Raw genomic sequence first — 17,612 nt, forward strand, 5'->3', positions numbered from 1 at the left:
TATATTTATATAATATACTTATGTATAAAGAACACATATAGGGACTTCCCTGGTGGTCCAGTTGTTAAGACTCTGCGCTCCCAAGGCCGGGGGCCCAGGTTCGATCCCCGGTCAGGGAGCTAGATCCCACATGCCGCAAATAAGAGTTCACATGCCACAACTAAAGATCCCGCATGCTGCAACAAAGATCCTGCACACGGCAACTAAGACCTGGCGCAGCCAAATAAATAAATATTTTTAAAAAGAACATATATATGTTCTTTATGTATAGGTTGCATTTCATTGCATTATATATATGTTGCATTTCATTAAGTAAATTAGCTCAAAACTCTTTGCAGTGTTTAATTATCTACCATGAGCACCTTAAGAATTGTATTGTATGAGAACAATGCAGTTGAATTTGCTTCTTCCCCAGAAACCAAAATTGATATAATTTGATAGGAAAGTTTAGAGGAAAAGTTCGAGGCCTGGGGTGCACTGTGCAGTAACTAGATGGGTGATCCTGAGGCCTGTCATTAAACCTCCCAGACTTCAGTTCCCTCACCTGGAAATGGAAGGAATTCTATAAAAGAACGGCACTGCCTTCTGTGAGCTCTGTTACCAAACAAGTTGGAAATCATTTATCACTGTGGTGCTCCATTCTTCTGGGAGTGTGGATGTGCAGTGCGGAGGTGGGGAGGGAACAGGGACACTTCCTGGTGGGAGAGAGGAGCCGGGGGTGGGGACTGAAGCACCTCGGGCGCGTTCCCTTGTGCTGTCCCACTTCTGGCTCCGGGGGTGTGGGAGTCTTTTATGTGACAGGCACTTATTCAATCCTTTTGTGCAGCCAAAGGTAATGAGAGACAGGAGAAGGGGCAGGGAGACCTTCGTTTCTATGCTTCCCAAGTCCCTTCTCTGGAAGCGCGCTCCGGGGAGGCCATATATCGCTTTGGCCTGTGAGAAAACAAAGCCAGCTGGCTGCACCTGCTTCCTGCCCCAAGCTTCCCAGATGTACTGAAGTCAGGAGGGGCTCACACGCGGCATGGGTGCCTTCCTACGTGAGGCTGGTAAACGGCTTCAGCCTGGGTTTTTATTTTCTGCCAAAAGCAACTGTGCAGCGAGCAGGTGTGCGATCTTGGGTTCCTTGTCCTCATCTTTAAAAGAGGAGGTTGGATAAGATTATTTCTGAATCTTTTTCTTGTTCGTTCATTGCATAAGACATTTATTAACGTGGCCTTTCAAAAGCTCTTAGGACTTGGTTGAAGACATTGGGGTAGGAGTTTTCAACAATAGTTCAGTAAGACATTCATCAGCATAATAATTATTGAGGACCTAGTATGTGGAACACTGTTTTCAATGCTGGGGAGACAGCAGGGAACAAAAGTAGACAAAGTCCCTTCACTTGTAAAGGTTAAATTTTAGTAGGAGTAAGGACTTCGCTGGTGGCACAGTGGTTAAGAATCCGCCTGCCAATGCAGGGGACATGAGTTCGATCCTTTGGGAAGATCCCATGTGCCGCGCAGCAACTAATCCTGTGTACCACAACTACTGAGCCCACGAGCCACAACTACTGGAGCCCACGCGCCTAGAGCCCGTGCTCCCCAACAAAGAGAAGCCACCGCAATGAGAAGCCTGCGCACCGCAACGGAGAGTAGCCCCCCACTTGCCGCAACTAGAGAAAGCCCGCACGCAGCAACGAAGACCCAACACAGCCAAAAATAAATAAATAAAACATAAATAAACTTACTTTTTAAAAAATTTTAGTAGGAGGAGATAGACAAAACCCCAAAAGTACCTATATCAGGTAGTGCTAAGGGCTAGGAAGAGTCAGAAAACAGGGAGTGTGGACAGGGGGGCAGCAGGGGTTATTTTGTACAGGAACTTCGGGGAATACCTCTCTATGAAGGTGCCATTTGGGTAGAAACTTAAATGAGGGGAAGGGTGAGCCACTCTTGGTGGGAAGAGTGTTCCAGGTAGAGCAGATGATTCCTGCAAAGGCCCTGGGGTGGAAGTGCATCTGGTGTGTACAAGGAATGGTGTGGCGGTGGGATCAGAGTGGCTGGAAGTGAAATGGGAGAGCCGGTGGGAAGCGGTGAAAATTCTGAACTTCATCAGAATGGGATGCTAAGTCAAAAGAGAACTGAGGGGCTTCCCTTGTGGCGCAGTGGTTGAGAGTCCGCCTGCCAATGCAGGGGACGCGGGTTCGTGCCCCGGTCCGGGAGGATCCCGTATGCCGCGGTGCGGCTGGGCCTGTGAGCCATGGCCGCTGAGCCTGCGCGTCCGGAGCCTGTGCTCCGCAAAGGGAGAGGCCACAACAGTGAGAGGCCCGCATACCGCAAAAAAAAAAAAAAGAGAACTGAGAAGACAATTGACATTTGAGTAAACTTTTGGAGGAAAGATTCGTCTGGCTCTTGAGAGCAGAACAGCTTGTGGAGACAGGAGCAGACGGAGGGCTGCAGGGACCAGCTGGACACTACACAGTGGTGTCACAGTGGCCCGTGAGAGGCGACGTGACTAGGCTTTGGGGGGAGATTTTGAAAAACCCCAGGGAAGGACTCCGATTGGCTCAGCTACAGTCAGAGCGACAGGATTCTATGACCAGCAGCTCCTCCTTGAAACCCCAGACTGGGTCAGGAGACGTAGCCCCCCAGAGGAAGACGCGGGTGTGAACAGAGGATGTACACTCAGCCATTGCAGAGATTAAAAAAAAAACCAAAAACGCGACGGGAACAAAGAGTAGAAGACATGTAAACTAAGAGTTATGCTCAAAATTATTTCCTCTCATAACCATTATAGTTTTTTCAAAGAACATAGGGTTGCAACACATTGATTCTTCCTGTGGCATCATCAATACATGGATGTGCACTGGTTTCTTATGTCCCAGGTGCTGGGTGAGGGAGGAGAGCTCACTGATGTGAAGACAAAAGGGAATTAATAGTATCGAGCTGCTTTCCATTCTTCCTTGAGTCTTGGAATGGCGCCATTTCTTGACTTCAGAAAGTCCATCTGATTCATGGTTTCCTTTATTTCTTTTCTCACAGCTACCACCCTCTGTTTGGAAAACACTTCCTTTCTCCTTTCAGAAAATGCAGGTCCTACAGGACCCCATCCTCGGTGAGGCCACTGACATAGCAAAAGAGGAGGTATTCCTGGGCCTGCCCTGCACGTGGGGATGCTTTGGGGCTGGGGGTGGCATGAGGAGTTTGGATTGGAAGGTGTGGAAACCAGGCAGAGGCCTTAGGCTGCGTGCAGCGGGGCAGGGGTACCGAGCGTGGTGAGGTGAAAGCAGCACTGAGCAAACAGCACCTGGGACAGCCTGGAAGCTCTGGGACGGCAGGTGTGCAGAGACAGAGACCACCTGGGAAGTTACTGCACCAGCTTCGCCTGAGGAAAACCCTCGCTCCTCGGGTAATGGCCGTGAGAAGAGAATAAAGGGGACAAAGCTTAGCTGCATTTCAGAAAACAAATCTAAAAGTTCTGTTATAAAAATGGAAGAAACAGCCTCCTTGGAACAGCAATGTAGAAGGAAAACTAGTGTAGCCTGGCCAGTCCTTCAGTGTTGCCATATCTTGTTTTCTAGCTTGAGGCCAGGCAGTGTTCTCAGCACTCTACCCGTATTAGCTCACTGACTACCCAAACAATCCCATTTTGCAGATGGGGACACTGAGGCACAGAGAACTTACACAATGGAGCTGGGATTTGAACCTAAGCCATCTGACTCCAGATGCCACCTTCTTAACCACCTTCTTTCCCACGGGGAACTCTGAGAGCTGAAACTGTGTGCCTTTGTAGTTTCTCAGGCTTCATTTTTGAGAAATGTCAATTCCACATAGTTCCTTCACTCCCCAGTGGTTCGCTGGATTGGAAATCACAGACATCCTTTATAAGCACATCACTTCAAATTCGGTGCCCCCTCTCTCACTCCGTCTATAGTAAAACACTGTTATTAACATGCATAAGAACATATACGGAATCTGCCGAGACGTATATGTATTCATATGAACACACACACACAAGAAAAACCAGCATCAATGGCAACTGGGGAAATTCTTTGGGTTACCAGGAGAGGGCTGAGTTCTAGTTTTTAACCTCCTCTTCCATTGGCTTCCACCTCTTCAACACACCATTAAATAGTTGCCATTTGTCAGCCAGAGCCTCATGAGAAGCGAAACCACAATCCCGCAAGCTCATGGCTCTGGAGCAAAGACAGCAGTGGCTGTGTTTGATGTGTGGTCCAGGCTAGACCCTTACCTGTAAATGTGTTGAGGATTTAGGACTCTAAGAGCTGCAGTGCACAGCTTGTTTGGAAGAAATGCCAGCCCCCTCGTATTTAGATTCGAAACACCTGCATTTGGGGAAGCAGAAATAAACAGCGGGTGCTTTTTCGTTTCCTGAAAACAAGGTGCAAAGCTTGCCTTCATTAGCCATTTTTCCAGGTTTTAGCCTCCATACTTGCTAAGACTGGAGGCAATATTCCATCAACCAAATCTGCTTCAACTTCTGAATATCCCAGAAGTGTTTCTCATTCCTGTCATTCCTCTAGATCTACTCAGATCCACAATTTACATTATTGGGATTCAAAGAGATAGGAATCTGGTCTTAGAGGCAAAATTAAGAGAAAAAAATAAATAAATAAGACTCACTCCAGTACCATAAATATCCCCAACAAGCAAGCCGTTAAGGCAGGCAGCTTGCTGGAGAGGAAAATTCTGTAAGTAAAAAAAAAAAAAAAGAAAGAAAAATTTTAAGAGTTCTAAATATCACCTTCTTCTTATGGTAGGTATGTGTACCTACTACCACACTTGGCACTGGTGATTGCAGTGGACATCAGCGTTCACATTATTGTCTGTCTGGTGACTTATTGGAAGAGGAGGCCCCTGGCTGGCAGCTGGAATTCAACTTCATTCTTATTTTGATTTCACGTTTTAATTTAATTAATTTTATGAAAAATGTCTTTTGTCTTGAGCCACATGAAATTCCCCCACCTTTTTTTTAGCAGGTAGGATTTTAACATATTTCATGATTTTAATGAAGAAAAAGGTATTATCTATAAATTTTAGGTTTGATTTTGGCAAAAAAAATGATAAGGTACAGAAGCAAGTGGGAATTCTTTCCCAGAAATGTAAATAAACAAAAAAAATTCCTTTTGCTCCAGGGCTTTGAGAACATGAGGTGTGATAAAGTGGCATAAAGGGCTGTGAACATTAGCGTCTTCAAAAAGCTGTATGTTTTGTTGGTAAATTCTGAGACAAGCAGATTTTAGAAAATTGATTTAGAAGTTGCTGAAAGGATTTGTTTCCGTAATATTAATTGAACATTAAAAAACCATAAATGGGGGTACACAGGACTGCTCTTTAGAACTGCGATCGCTCAGTGCCAGAGCTTTAGAAGGAGAGGTGAATGATGGAGAAAGTGTCCACAGCATCCCTTTTTAGCCTGTTCACTCTGAGGTCCATGCTCCTGGATCTGTGAGAAGAAAAGAGTCAGTCACAAGGCAGGTACCTGGCAACACAGTAGTGATGTCATTGATTGGTCTGTTTTGTTATTTTATGTTCATTATATCTGTGAGCCACCTTTAGTTTTTCAGTTTTCTGAAACTTTGGAGGCTAGCAGCTCATTAAATTTTTGAAGGAGCTGAAATCCACACACAAAACTGATATATGTATTAGAAAACTAATATGTTTATAGAAACTAATATATATAGAGAGAAATACGTTTATATTTCTGTAAACCAATTTTCCCAAGTCCCTTTCATTTTTTCCATTTCCCATATTAATTAGAAGAGAAAACAGATAAATAGAATAACATTACATTCATAAACAAATGATACAAAAATGAACTTCATTTCTAATTCGTTTACCTACCTGTCTTCATTTTGCTTAAATAAAATGTAATTAGTATTTTGTCATTTGAAAGTTAAGCCTTGGCTATAACTGTGCCTTTTAATTCCTAAGTAGGTCATTAAAAAAAATAACCAGGCATTTTCCTTATTGTTCTATACTATACTGTGCTTGAATTATAGTTTGGTATTCACAATTTCTTTGCCCATTATTATTTGCATGTCTATTCAATGATGTGTGGTTAGCATTAGACAGTGTTTAGTGTTTAGATTTGTTTCATCTTTTATTTCACACTTATCATTTTAATTTTACTACAGAAACTATAAGCTATACATCTGGATTTCTAATGTCCTTAAATTACATGTGACAGCCTCAGATTTCATGGTTTAATTACCCTGAAAGCTTGATATTATAGTCATAAGAAATGATAGAAAACTCAGTCATCCTCTATTGGTTATCTATTGCTGAGTAACAAACCACCCTAATGTGTAGGGCACAAAACAGCCCTTTTGTTACACCGTGAGTTCTGCAGGCCAAAAATTTGGGCAGGGCACAGTGGAGATGGCTCGTATCTGTGCCAGGATGTTGGGGATCTTAGCTGAAGAGGATAGAAGGAGACGTGTGTCTGGATGGCTGGGGCTACAATGACCTGGAGGTGTCCTCACTCACCCGTCTGATGGGGAACTAGCTGTTGGCAGGAACCTACACAGGACCTGTTCATGCATTTCTCTGATGGAGAACCTCCACAGGACCTGTTCATGAGATTCTCTGAGTTTCCTCACAGCATGGCAGCTGTATTCCAATAGGAGTACCCCAAGAGAAAGTCTGAAAGCTATATCACCTTTTACGACCTAACCTTGTAAGAAACACAGCAGCACTTCTGCTGTAGTCACAGAACCTACCCAGAGTCAAGGAGAGAGACATAGACCCCATCTCTCCATGAGAGGAGTGTCAAATCACCATGCAAGAGGAGCATATGGGAAGAAACCCATGTGGCCATTTTTGGAAAATGCAATCTACCACACACTCGTAGTTTATTCTGACATTTTTTTTCACTAGTTGTTTGGCATTTCTCCCGTGAGCAGCCCACCATCTTATCCATGATAAATGTCCAACAAATTCTTTTCAAATGTTTAATGTCCAAAAGACTTCTGCTCTTGATCTGCTACAATGAATCACACATTTGTGCAAATCTTTGCTGATTTGAAGCTTGATAATAAGCTCTAAATCAGTTATTCCAAGAGTGAGATCACATTCAACATTTCTAATTTTGGGTGTGGAATTTAGATATTTAAGTTGCTCTTTGCACTCCCAAAGATCCTCTCTTGAGAGGGTTAATCTTCCTCCAACTCTTCTCCACTCCAGGCCTCCCAACTCACCAGGGAATTGAATGTTCACACAGCTGAAACCTGTTACCAAACCAGCTTTCTGGAGAGCACGGCATCTGGTCTCAATCCATGTGCTATTTCTACAGCTCCAGGAGCTGAGTTTGAAGGATCTGGGTAAGAATAACACATGGTTCTGTTATCAAATGGTTTGTTCATGCTTTCAAAGTCTACAGAATTGATTGACTGTGTAGGGCAAGTCCTGGTGTCATGATATGGGCTATTCAAGGGGACCCTTAATCAGCAGACTTCATAAGTGAAGGGGAGAGGATGGAGCAGTGGGGAACCATCCTGAAGACGGAAAACAAACAACATATTTTAGCAGCAATTCACAGACAGTGTGCCTCAACATAAATGTTCTCTGCCAGGTGCGCAGTTGTTGTTGTTGTTTTTTTAACACACTGTCTTCCAGAGAGGTGCTTCTGGGCCTTGAGTGCACAGTGACAACACCTGGAAATCAAACTGGGATCCCTGTGAGACAAGTCCAGGTAATTGCAGGTGCACTGAAGGCTGAGAACCAATGCTAGACGGGGTACTCTATTTCTCGTTGTTTAATCCTGGGCCCCTCAAATTGTGGTTCAGGACAACTAGCATAAATATCACACAGGAGCTTACTATAAATGCGGAACCTGGAGCCGCGCCACTGCAGACATACTGACTTATAATCCACGGATTATATCTGCAGGTGAAGTTCTAGAATCCCTGTTCTGGTGCATTAGTGCTAAAACTTGACTACATGTTACAATTAGGTAGGGAAATTTTTTAAATCCAGAGGCTCATATCTCACTGGGTCTAGACCAGCTAAATCAGCATCTCTGGACATAGGATCCAGGAAGAATCCTACAAACAGATCAGTTAACAGTTGCCAGTGCTCAGGACCGCTTTGTGTTTCTTGCATAAACCGTGCCCTGATTCACCTATCAGTTCCAATTTTTGATCTCTTTAAAGAGGGACAAGAATAAAATTACAATGACAACAGCAGGAACAACAAGATGGACATAATCTGAGTGTAGAATCTTTCTGCTTTTGACATTTTCTCCCCAATGTTTCACACTGAGGCCACTTTTAATTTGAGAGCAATTTTTAAAGTCATTCATCTTTACTGAGATTTTCCAAAGTACTCAACTTAATTTTATTTTTAAAAATCTCTTTTCAGTCACATTTCGTTGTTTTATATGAGTTTTTAATAGCTTGCATGATTTTAAAAATTGAGAAACGTGGATAAACAAGTTTGGGAACAAGCACAATTGACTCGGTAAGGACAGGACTCAACTTTTGGAATAAAAAAGGACAGGGTACTTAGAAAGTATTCCTTAATAGCTCATGTTGACCCATGAACAGAAGATATAAATACAATTCTCCAGGTGAATTAAACTCAGCATTTCTCACTCCATTTGTGAACTGCCTCCAAATACAGGAATTACCAGAAATGTTGCCCTCTTTTATGTGAGGACAAAGTTGCCTGCTCACATTTTATGCACAAATGTGTTGATGTTTTTGGACATTAGCTCCCAACAAACACAAGGGCTCCAAGTTTCCTCACACATTATTTTCAGGAAAATACATCTTTCGAGTTATAAATATTAACCTTAGCTAGAAATGCGTAGCATAGGTAAAGAGAGTTGGGAGGACACATCAGGTCTCGTTGGATGCAAAGACACCTCAGGAATCTGGTTTAAATGTGCACTTAGCTATTTTCGGATCTAATTTGTTCCCCAAGCAAAATCTAGGCAAAATCCTGAATTCCTCCCCAAGCCTCTTTGGAAATAAAACACTTGGCATGTGTCCTTTTGTCTGCAGTCCAAACCAACAACGATGCTTCTGCCAATTGCTATGGTTTAAGCTATTATGGTGAGCAAATGAAACAGTGACAGAAATAGAAACTCCAATTAAAAGATAATGCTATACCAGATCATTCTTGTTCCACACTTACTCCACATCCATAAGCTCTGTGATACCGAAGGAAGACGCAGTAAGAATGCACTGCACATGTTAAGCTGGGCTGCGGCTCTCTGCTCTCTCTCCAAATGCATTGCATTAGCAGGTAAATTTCCTCCTTGTGGGATCCAGGAAGAACTGATGTCAGTGAAGCATGTAGTTATATTACAGTGACTATGAAATATGTATTTAAATAAGCATGCAGAAATTGTAGGCACAATGATATATCAAATATTGATAAGCAATCTATTTTATTTTTTTCCTAAGTAAAAGGTTTCCATTTTATTTTTTTTCTATTTATTATTTATTTATTTATTTAAAAAATTTTTATTCTTCTTATTGGAGTATAGTTGCTTTACAATGTTGTGTTAGTTTCTGCTGTACGGCAAAGTGAATCAGCCACACGTATACATATATCCCCTATTCCTTGGATTTCCTTCCCATTTAGGTCACCACAGAGCATTGAGTAGAGTTCCCTGTGCTGTACAATCTGTTCTCAGTAGTTATCTATTTTATACATAGTAGTGTGTATATGTCAATCCCAATCTCCCAATCCATCTCGCCCCCGCTTCTCCCCTTGGTATCCATACATTTGTTCTCTACATCTGTGTCTCTATTTCTGCTTTGCAAATAAGTTCACCTATTCCATATGTATGTGTTAATATATGATATTTGTTTTTCTCTTTCTGACTTACTTCACTCTGTATGACAGTCTCTAGGTCCATTCACGTCTCTGTAAACGGCACAATTTAGTTCTATTTTATGGCTAATATTCCATTGTATATATGCACCAATCTTCTTTATCCATTCCTCTGTCAATGGACGTTTAGGTTGCTTCCATGTCCTGGCTATTGTAAATAGTGCAGCAATGAACACTGGGGTGACGTATATTTTTGAATTATGGCTTTCTCTGGGTATATGCCCAGGAGTGGGATTATTGAGTCATATGGTAGTTCTATTTTTAGCTTTTTAAGGAACCTCCTACTGTTCTCCATAGTGGCTGTATCAATTTACATTCCCACCAACAGTGTGAGAGGGTTCCCTTTTCTCCACACCCTCTCCAGCATTTATTGTTTGTAGATTTTTTGATGATGTCCATTTTGACCGGTGTGAGGTGACGCCTCATTTAGTTTTGATTTGCATTTCTCTAATAATTAGTGATGTTGAGCATCTTTTCATATATTTGTTGGCCATCTGTATGTCTTTTGATAAACAGTCTATTTTAACAAGAACCTTGAAAGATAATGTGTATTAAAGCTACCCAATTCTTACAGATATTTTCCTATGGTTTGGGGAAATGCTTACAAATTTTAATTTTATAGCTAAAGTTTTGCCTACAATCAGTTTACAATCACAGAATAAAAAGAATATCTATTAAATTGTGAGACTATAAATAAACCCACTTGCAAATGGTTTGCTCATCAATATCTTAAAAAAAATTGTCAAGGATGTATTCACATGCAAAAACTGCCTAATTCAGAATCGAAGCCAAATTATAGTTAATATATAAATGCTCTTACTGAATTTCATAACAGTAAACTCAAGCACAATTATGTTGAATAAAAAACCTCACATTGAGAGTATACTTCATTTCAATAAAAACATCTTTCTTGTTTTTATTCTCACTACAAATAGTAAAAGTATTCAATATTAAAAAAGCAGAGAATGTAGAAAAATGTAAAACAAAACTGAAAAGTATTCGTAATCCTATCACTCAGAAGTGACTCCTTTTAATATATCGGTATATATCTTTTCATATATTTTTTTATGAGCAAACACACACACACACTCATACATACACACACACTTATTAAACGATATCACACCATAGAAACTGATTAATTTTTAAATTTAACAGTATAGCGTGAACAACATTTCTTAGTCAATAAACTTAGATGCAGATTATTATTTGTAATTACTGCATGGTTCTCCAAAAACTAAAATGCATCTATTTACTTCATAAACAACTTATTTTGGGACATCTAGATTATTTCTCAAAGTCATTTTAAAAATTAATTATTCTTAAATGTTTTATCTCAAAAATTGTATTGGAACTTAGAACACACTGTTTAAAACTTCAAAGAAGTCGTTAAAAAATTTAACTTTGTTTTTTCGCTGAGCCATGATTTTCTTCATGTTTACATAGGTCTTATTTTTCTACATTACATGAACATAGAGAATCAGGCCAGCTCAGCATCAAAGAAAAAAATCACATAGTGCTAGACCTGTCCGACACCTGGCTTTTACTTCCTTAGAGAAAGGGTATGCTAGCATTTTGTCCTCTGACATGTCTTACTGTAATAGGATTGTGAAACTGAAGTTCCTAAAAAGAACCAAGGCACAATAGAAATGGAATCCAAATTGAGGATTTAATTTACACATAATAATTTAATTTCTAAAAATATTAATTAATTAATTAATAACCATTTAATAAAGAAAATAGAAGATAATCAGTTTCAAGACTTCTGGGCATCTCATCTAGAGGCTCAAGAAGTGTGCAGATGTAAAGAGAGGATGTTGTGATGAGTACTTTTTAGAGAAAACTGCTCCTGAGAGGTGTAGAGAGGTTAGCGATTCCCGCATCTGAACCCTAGTTGCTTGCGGGGAGGGCTCAGTGGGACCCCTCAGAGAACTTGAGATATATCCCCTGAGTTTTGGAGGCCCAGGAGCTGGAAGCCTGTCTCCTACCCTCCAGGAAATCTGGAGGTCAGGGGAAAGCTGGTGAGATTCTTTGATGTTCATCTGTGAGTAGCTCTTGCATGTGGGAAGTAAGTACACTCCATTCACCCCTGGACATAGCATGTATGAGTGACCCCCATAGACAAGCTATTGACCCTGGAAGAAAGAGACACTCCTGGAGCCGTTTCAGGTCCGGGGCAAGAGGACCACCTTGAAGGGATGATGAGACCCTCAACGGTGAGCATGTGCACCGTGGGCTGGACATGGAGTATCTGGACAGAGGAGAAGAATGGTCTGCGTTGTAAGATCTGCACCTGGAAGGACCTGCAAAGGTAACTGCAGAGAGAGGTTGTCAGACATGGGTTCTCACAAGCCCAGCTCTGCCTGGGCCAGTACCTTCAGGAGGAGAGAGCAGGGTGGGGTAGGAGTGAAGAAGGACCAGCCCTGCCTCCACCCCTGAAACCTGACAGGCTGCAGTGGCTGAGTTGGGAAGTGGGAGATTTGACACGAAATCATCACGTTCAGATATTTCATTACTATCAAGGACGGGTCCTTCTAACTTCTATGTTGAAGCTTTGTGTGTTGCTTAAAGTGGCCATAAAACTGTCTATTGCCTAATTCATTAGACCTACCCCAATATTTACCAACAGGCAGGGAATTTAAAGGGAAATGGTAGAAAAAATTAAATTGTGTTTTGAGTATATTCTGTGAATGGTGAATGTTCAATGGGCTGGTCGCCTACTTTTTGGTGGTTTCCAACCGAAAACATCGTGGGTCTTCAGCAGCTCTGGTACCAACACTGTCAAGTGGTGGGGGAGCGGGTGTCAGCATTTAAAGTCTCTCGTGTATCATGAAAAAGTCTCTAAAAGGCAAAGGTAGAACTTTAGAAAAAGAGTACAGGGTATACCCCACTTGGATATTCGTAGTGAAGTATAGTTTATGTGACGAAGACAAAAATAATGTTTCTTGTCAAAGAACAATTCAGAGACATTTGTTAGTTTATTTTGCAGGCAGATTGTTTACTCACATGGGAAGGAGCTGCTTGGCTTGAGCTGAAGAATGAAGACAAAGCAGGAGTCAAAGACAGAAGGGAGAAATGAGATCGATGCATCTTGTACCATATCTCGTTTGCACCATTTTTGCATAAACTGATTATCTGGAAGCTAGCAGAGGGAGGTCCATCTGGGCAGACTGTTTTGAGTAGGCCAACTAGGGGCATCAAAGATAGCAATTTCCATTGTTTAGGAATTCTCCAGAAAGCCCTGGAGGTTGGGCCTGGAGCAAAGGGATGGACCATCTTTCTCCAACGTCGGCCATCTTCCTTCCCTTGGCCCTTCTTCTTGGTTCAGCCGCACCTGCACCGTGTGACCTGCTAGAATTCCTCATTATTCACAACCTCCCCCACCCCGCTGCATTTGTACTTTCTAAAAGGTCTCGGTGTGTTTGCATTAGCAAGGACGTTAGGGAGGAAAACCAGAGATGTTCCTAAAGGCTAAATTTTTCTACATTAGAAAGAACTGAGAGCTTTGCCTCTCTCTAAAAACGTGTATTTGTGCAGGGAGGAGGGGAGGAGGGGACAAAGGAGACAAGATCAGCTTGGAGTTCATTTTGGGAGAAAGCTTTGGGGAGCTTTATTTAAAAGGATGACTGTACAATTTGGGGGCAGTTGCTGTGAGGTCATCAGTAGGCTTGGGGAAAATGAATGAGGATTTAGGGGCATTTTTACGGTACATAATGTAGTATATTTCCCCTGTGGTGTTTTTCAAGAGTTCTGCAATAAAGATTTAAATTGCTTTTCAATTCTTTTGTAGCTCTTCTGAAAGCAATGCTGTGCCAAGAAAGGTAATGAAAAGGGCCAAGCTTGTTCCCCTTTTACATGTTAAAGGTTTGTTAAGGCTTCAATAAAGACACTCTTCTTCTTTTTAAACCCAGCATTCACCAGACTTTTTTGAGCATACTATCCTAGTTTTAGAGAATGCGATTTCATACGTAATTATTTGGAACACACTTTGGGAAATGTGAGTCTCAGCTCACATTATCTCAAGGTAGGTCACGAATTTTTTTTTAAATCACTCTCTCTTCCCAATTTTTTTTTTTTTTTTCCAGTACGCGGGCCTCTCACTCTGCTGTGGCCTCTCCCGTTGCAGAGCACAGGCTCCGGACGTGCAGGCCCAGCGGCCATGGCCCACGGGCCCAGCCGCTCCGCGGCATGCGGGATCCTCCCGGACCAGGGCACGAACCCGTGTCCCCTGCATCGGCAGGCGGACTCTCAACCACTGCGCCACCACGGAAGCCCCCCAATTTTTTTTTTTTAATGTATTTTTGGCTGTGTTGGGTCTTCGTTGCTGCCCGCGGGCTTTCTCTAGTTGTGGCGAGCAGGGGCTACTCTTCATTGCGGTGCCCCGGCTTCTCATTGCAGTGGCTTCTCTTCTTCAGTAGTTGTGTCTTGCGGGCTCTAGAACATGGGCTCAGTAGTTGTGGTGCTCGGGCTTAGTTGCTCCGTGGCATGTGGGATCTTCCCAGACCAGGGCTCGAACCCGTGTCCCCTGCATTGGCAGGCAGATTCTTAAACACTGCTCTCTTCCTAATTTAACAGAGCCATATAGCGTTTAATGGGGAGGGACGACTGGGTGCATAATGTCTCCCCAAATTCATGTCCTTCCTGGATCCTCAGACTGTGAACTTATTTGGAAATGGAATCATTGCAGTTGTAATTAGTTAAGATGAGGTCATACTGGAATAGGGTGAGCCCTTAACCTAATACCACTAGTGTCCTTACACGAGGAGGAAAGACACAGAGACACACACATGCCACGTGAAGAGGAGGCAGAGACAGAAATGCTGCATCTAAAAGCCAAGGAACACCAAAGACGGCTGCAGCACCAGAGGCTACAAGAAGGGCACGGAACAGATTCTTCCCTTTAGTCCTCAGAAGGAGCAGGGCCCTTGATCTCAGATTCTAGCCTCCAGAACTGTGAAAGAAAAAAGTTTCTGTTGTTTAAAGCCACTCAGTTTGTGGTAATTTGTTAAGGCAGCCCTAGAAAACTAATACAATGGACAGGTCTCAAAATTAAGACGTACCTGATTTTGCAAACTTGCAAACTTGAAGACCACTCGGCAATAAAAAGTAATGGACTGGGCTTCCCTGGCAGTGGTTAAGAATCCGCCTGCCAATTCAGGAGACACCAGTTCGAGCCCTGGCCCGGGAAGATCCCACATGCCGCGGAGCAACTAAGCCAGTGCGCCCTAAAGCCCCTGCTCCATAACAAGAGAAGCCACCGCAATGAGAAGCCCGCGCACTGCAGCAAAGAGCAGCTCCCATTCGCCATAACTAGAGAAAGCCTGTACACAGCAATGAAGACCCAACGCAGCCACAAATAAATAAGTTTATATATAAAAAAAAGTAATGGACTACTGACATATAAAAAACACAGATGAATTTCAGAATAGTTATGGTGAGTGAAAGAAGCCAGATTAAAAAAGGGTACATACTGTATGGTTCCATGGATATAAAATTCTAACAATGTAAACTAACCTATAGCAACAGAAAGCAGGTGGTTTCCTGGGACAGGGGTGCCAGTAGCAGTAGGAGGAGTGATGGATATGGTCACTCTCTTGATTGTAGTAGTGGTTTTATCATGTATACATATCAAAACATCAAAATTGTACGCTCTATTATATGTGCAATTTATTGTATGTTAATTATACCTTAATTAAGTTGTTTAAAATGAAACAACGTAGGAATTCATTACTTTAAAATAACCAAGAAAACATTGTGCCAGTTTATATGGAGAAATGGTGGTGGTGACACAACAAAGTACTTTCACTGTTGGGTATGTGCTCAGATTCATTCTCTCTGTCTCCCTCTGTCTCTGTGTCTCTGTCTCTGTCCCTGTCTGTCTCTCTCTCACTGTATTCTTGTCCTTAATTGAAAGTGGTAAAGCATACACATTATCAAAACAACTCTAATTATTTTCGCTGGACTAGTCTCCAGAAAATTAAGAAGAGGGAGCTGAGAAAGCCATTTCAGCCCTGAAATAACACACGAGCGCTACATCACGTGCCCAGGGGACATCCCCACCACCGTGTTTAGAATGAACCTTGGGAGATGTGCCTTTCCCCTCCTGGTGTTGACACACTTATTTTCTCTCTCACTTTCCCTCCTGGCTTTAATTAAGCATCACAGCTGAAGAAGATTACCAAAGCAAATGACAAGATGAGTTGTGCTGTCTTCTACCCATCCTTGAAGACGCGGGCCAGTCTGTCTTCCTCCATCAAGGCTATGCTCACTTCTTCTGCCTTGCTGATTCCCCACAGTGTTTACTCTCGTCCATGCCGTGTACAAGAGCTCTTCTCACATGTTGGGTTCTGCCATTTTATGTTAGTCTTCGCTCCTCAGTCAAAAGGAACCCTGTATCTTTCTACTTTGACGCCCTCTTGTCCACTTCTAGATTCATCCCTATCCAGATATTAGGACCTATTCCATCTCCAAAGGGCTCAACAACAGCCCACAGGCTTTCCTCTTAAGCTTCCCTTCCCTTTCACTCTAGGCCCTGGAGGCGTCACTTGTCTGCCTGGAATTCTATTATGTCAACATACAGCTGATGGCTTCAGATGCCTGCTCCTGCATCTCTCTGTGACTGGAGACTTTCAATAGGGCTACTCTGGCTCAGGACAGGCCAGAAGTGCCTGGGTATTAAGCATCCCCCAGGAGGACACTTGACAAATGAGTGATGGGAGAGGGTGTACAAATACCCCAGCCCCCTCGCCCCTCAGGTGAGCTATAGCTCAGAGGTGTGTTCTACAGTTTCCTCAGGCTCTCCTGTGGCGTGAAGTTCCAGTTGCTCATTATACAGCTAACTTAACAACACACTTTTTGTAGGCTGCCTTCCATTCCTGTATTAGGCCCCCACCTCCTGGCCAGTGTTGAAGGAAACTTCCAGGTAAACTGCTTGCCTTCAAATTCTCATCTCAGTGTCTGCTTCTAGAACGCCCACCTGAGATTGAGACATTGTCTTAGAGCCCATTGCACACTCGCTGACCTCCCTCCACACGCTCCATTAAGCCAGCTTTAGCTGCCTCCTTCTCTTCAGAGCTCCCTGTCCTATGGTCAAGGCCCCACTCGGACCCCCACCTGTCGCCTTGTGCTTGCTCCCTGAAGTCTGATTTCCTACTTTCCTTCCCATCACACATAGCTTGGAAGAGTAGAGAGACTACAGTTGTTTCTCATGGACCAGCATCACCACAAGAGAAATAGATCTGGTGTGGTGTTGAAGGGGTGAGGAGACCTCAGCAGGAACGTGCTGGACAAACCTTGCTGAATGCACAGAAGCTGAGAGAGGAGTGCATTTGACCACGTGGATAGAGTTGTACCTTCTTTTGCTCAAGAGAAATGTAGGCCCTGCAGAGATTCTCTGAGGAACCCATGAAAGGGCCCTTTCACCATTGGCCAGGCCAGTGAGTGAAAGACCCACAGCCCAGTGATGACTGCACTATCTTCTTGGCTTTCCTTACTCCAGGGCTTGGACCCTGCAGAGGGGGAGTGGAGAGGGGAAGGAAGAATAGGACTACCCACGTGCCTTCTCCACCACAGGGCTTCCAGCTCAAAGAACATTTCTGTAGCTGAAATGCCAACTTGATCCCCAGACTGTGAGACCTAACCTGTGCTAGGTCCACCCCTTTATCCCACTGTGGTTAGCAAAACAAAGGTTTCCCCCAAAGGTTCCACACCTTAGTGCCTGGAACTTGTGAACACATCACCTTACACGGATGGCAGAAGAGATGACGCAGA

The 17,612-nt window shown here is 43.0% G+C and overlaps 1 long non-coding RNA gene across 1 annotated transcript in view; it reads right to left on the reverse strand.

Annotated features, from left to right (window-relative positions):
• Positions 1-269: 269 nt before the first annotated feature.
• LOC117201540 (uncharacterized) overlaps positions 270-17,612 on the reverse strand; it is a 141,803-nt gene continuing 124,460 nt past the window's right edge. Inside the window, exons 2-4 of the long non-coding RNA XR_004483605.2 lie at positions 9,138-10,120; positions 7,199-7,317; positions 270-5,445 (exon numbers count right to left, since the gene is read on the reverse strand). This is a non-coding gene — a long non-coding RNA (uncharacterized LOC117201540). The remainder of the gene's footprint in view (positions 5,446-7,198; positions 7,318-9,137; positions 10,121-17,612) is intronic.

The sequence above is a fragment of the Orcinus orca genome, chromosome 16, assembly GCF_937001465.1.
Source record: "Orcinus orca chromosome 16, mOrcOrc1.1, whole genome shotgun sequence".
In the NCBI taxonomy this organism is placed as follows: Eukaryota; Metazoa; Chordata; class Mammalia; order Artiodactyla; family Delphinidae; genus Orcinus; species Orcinus orca.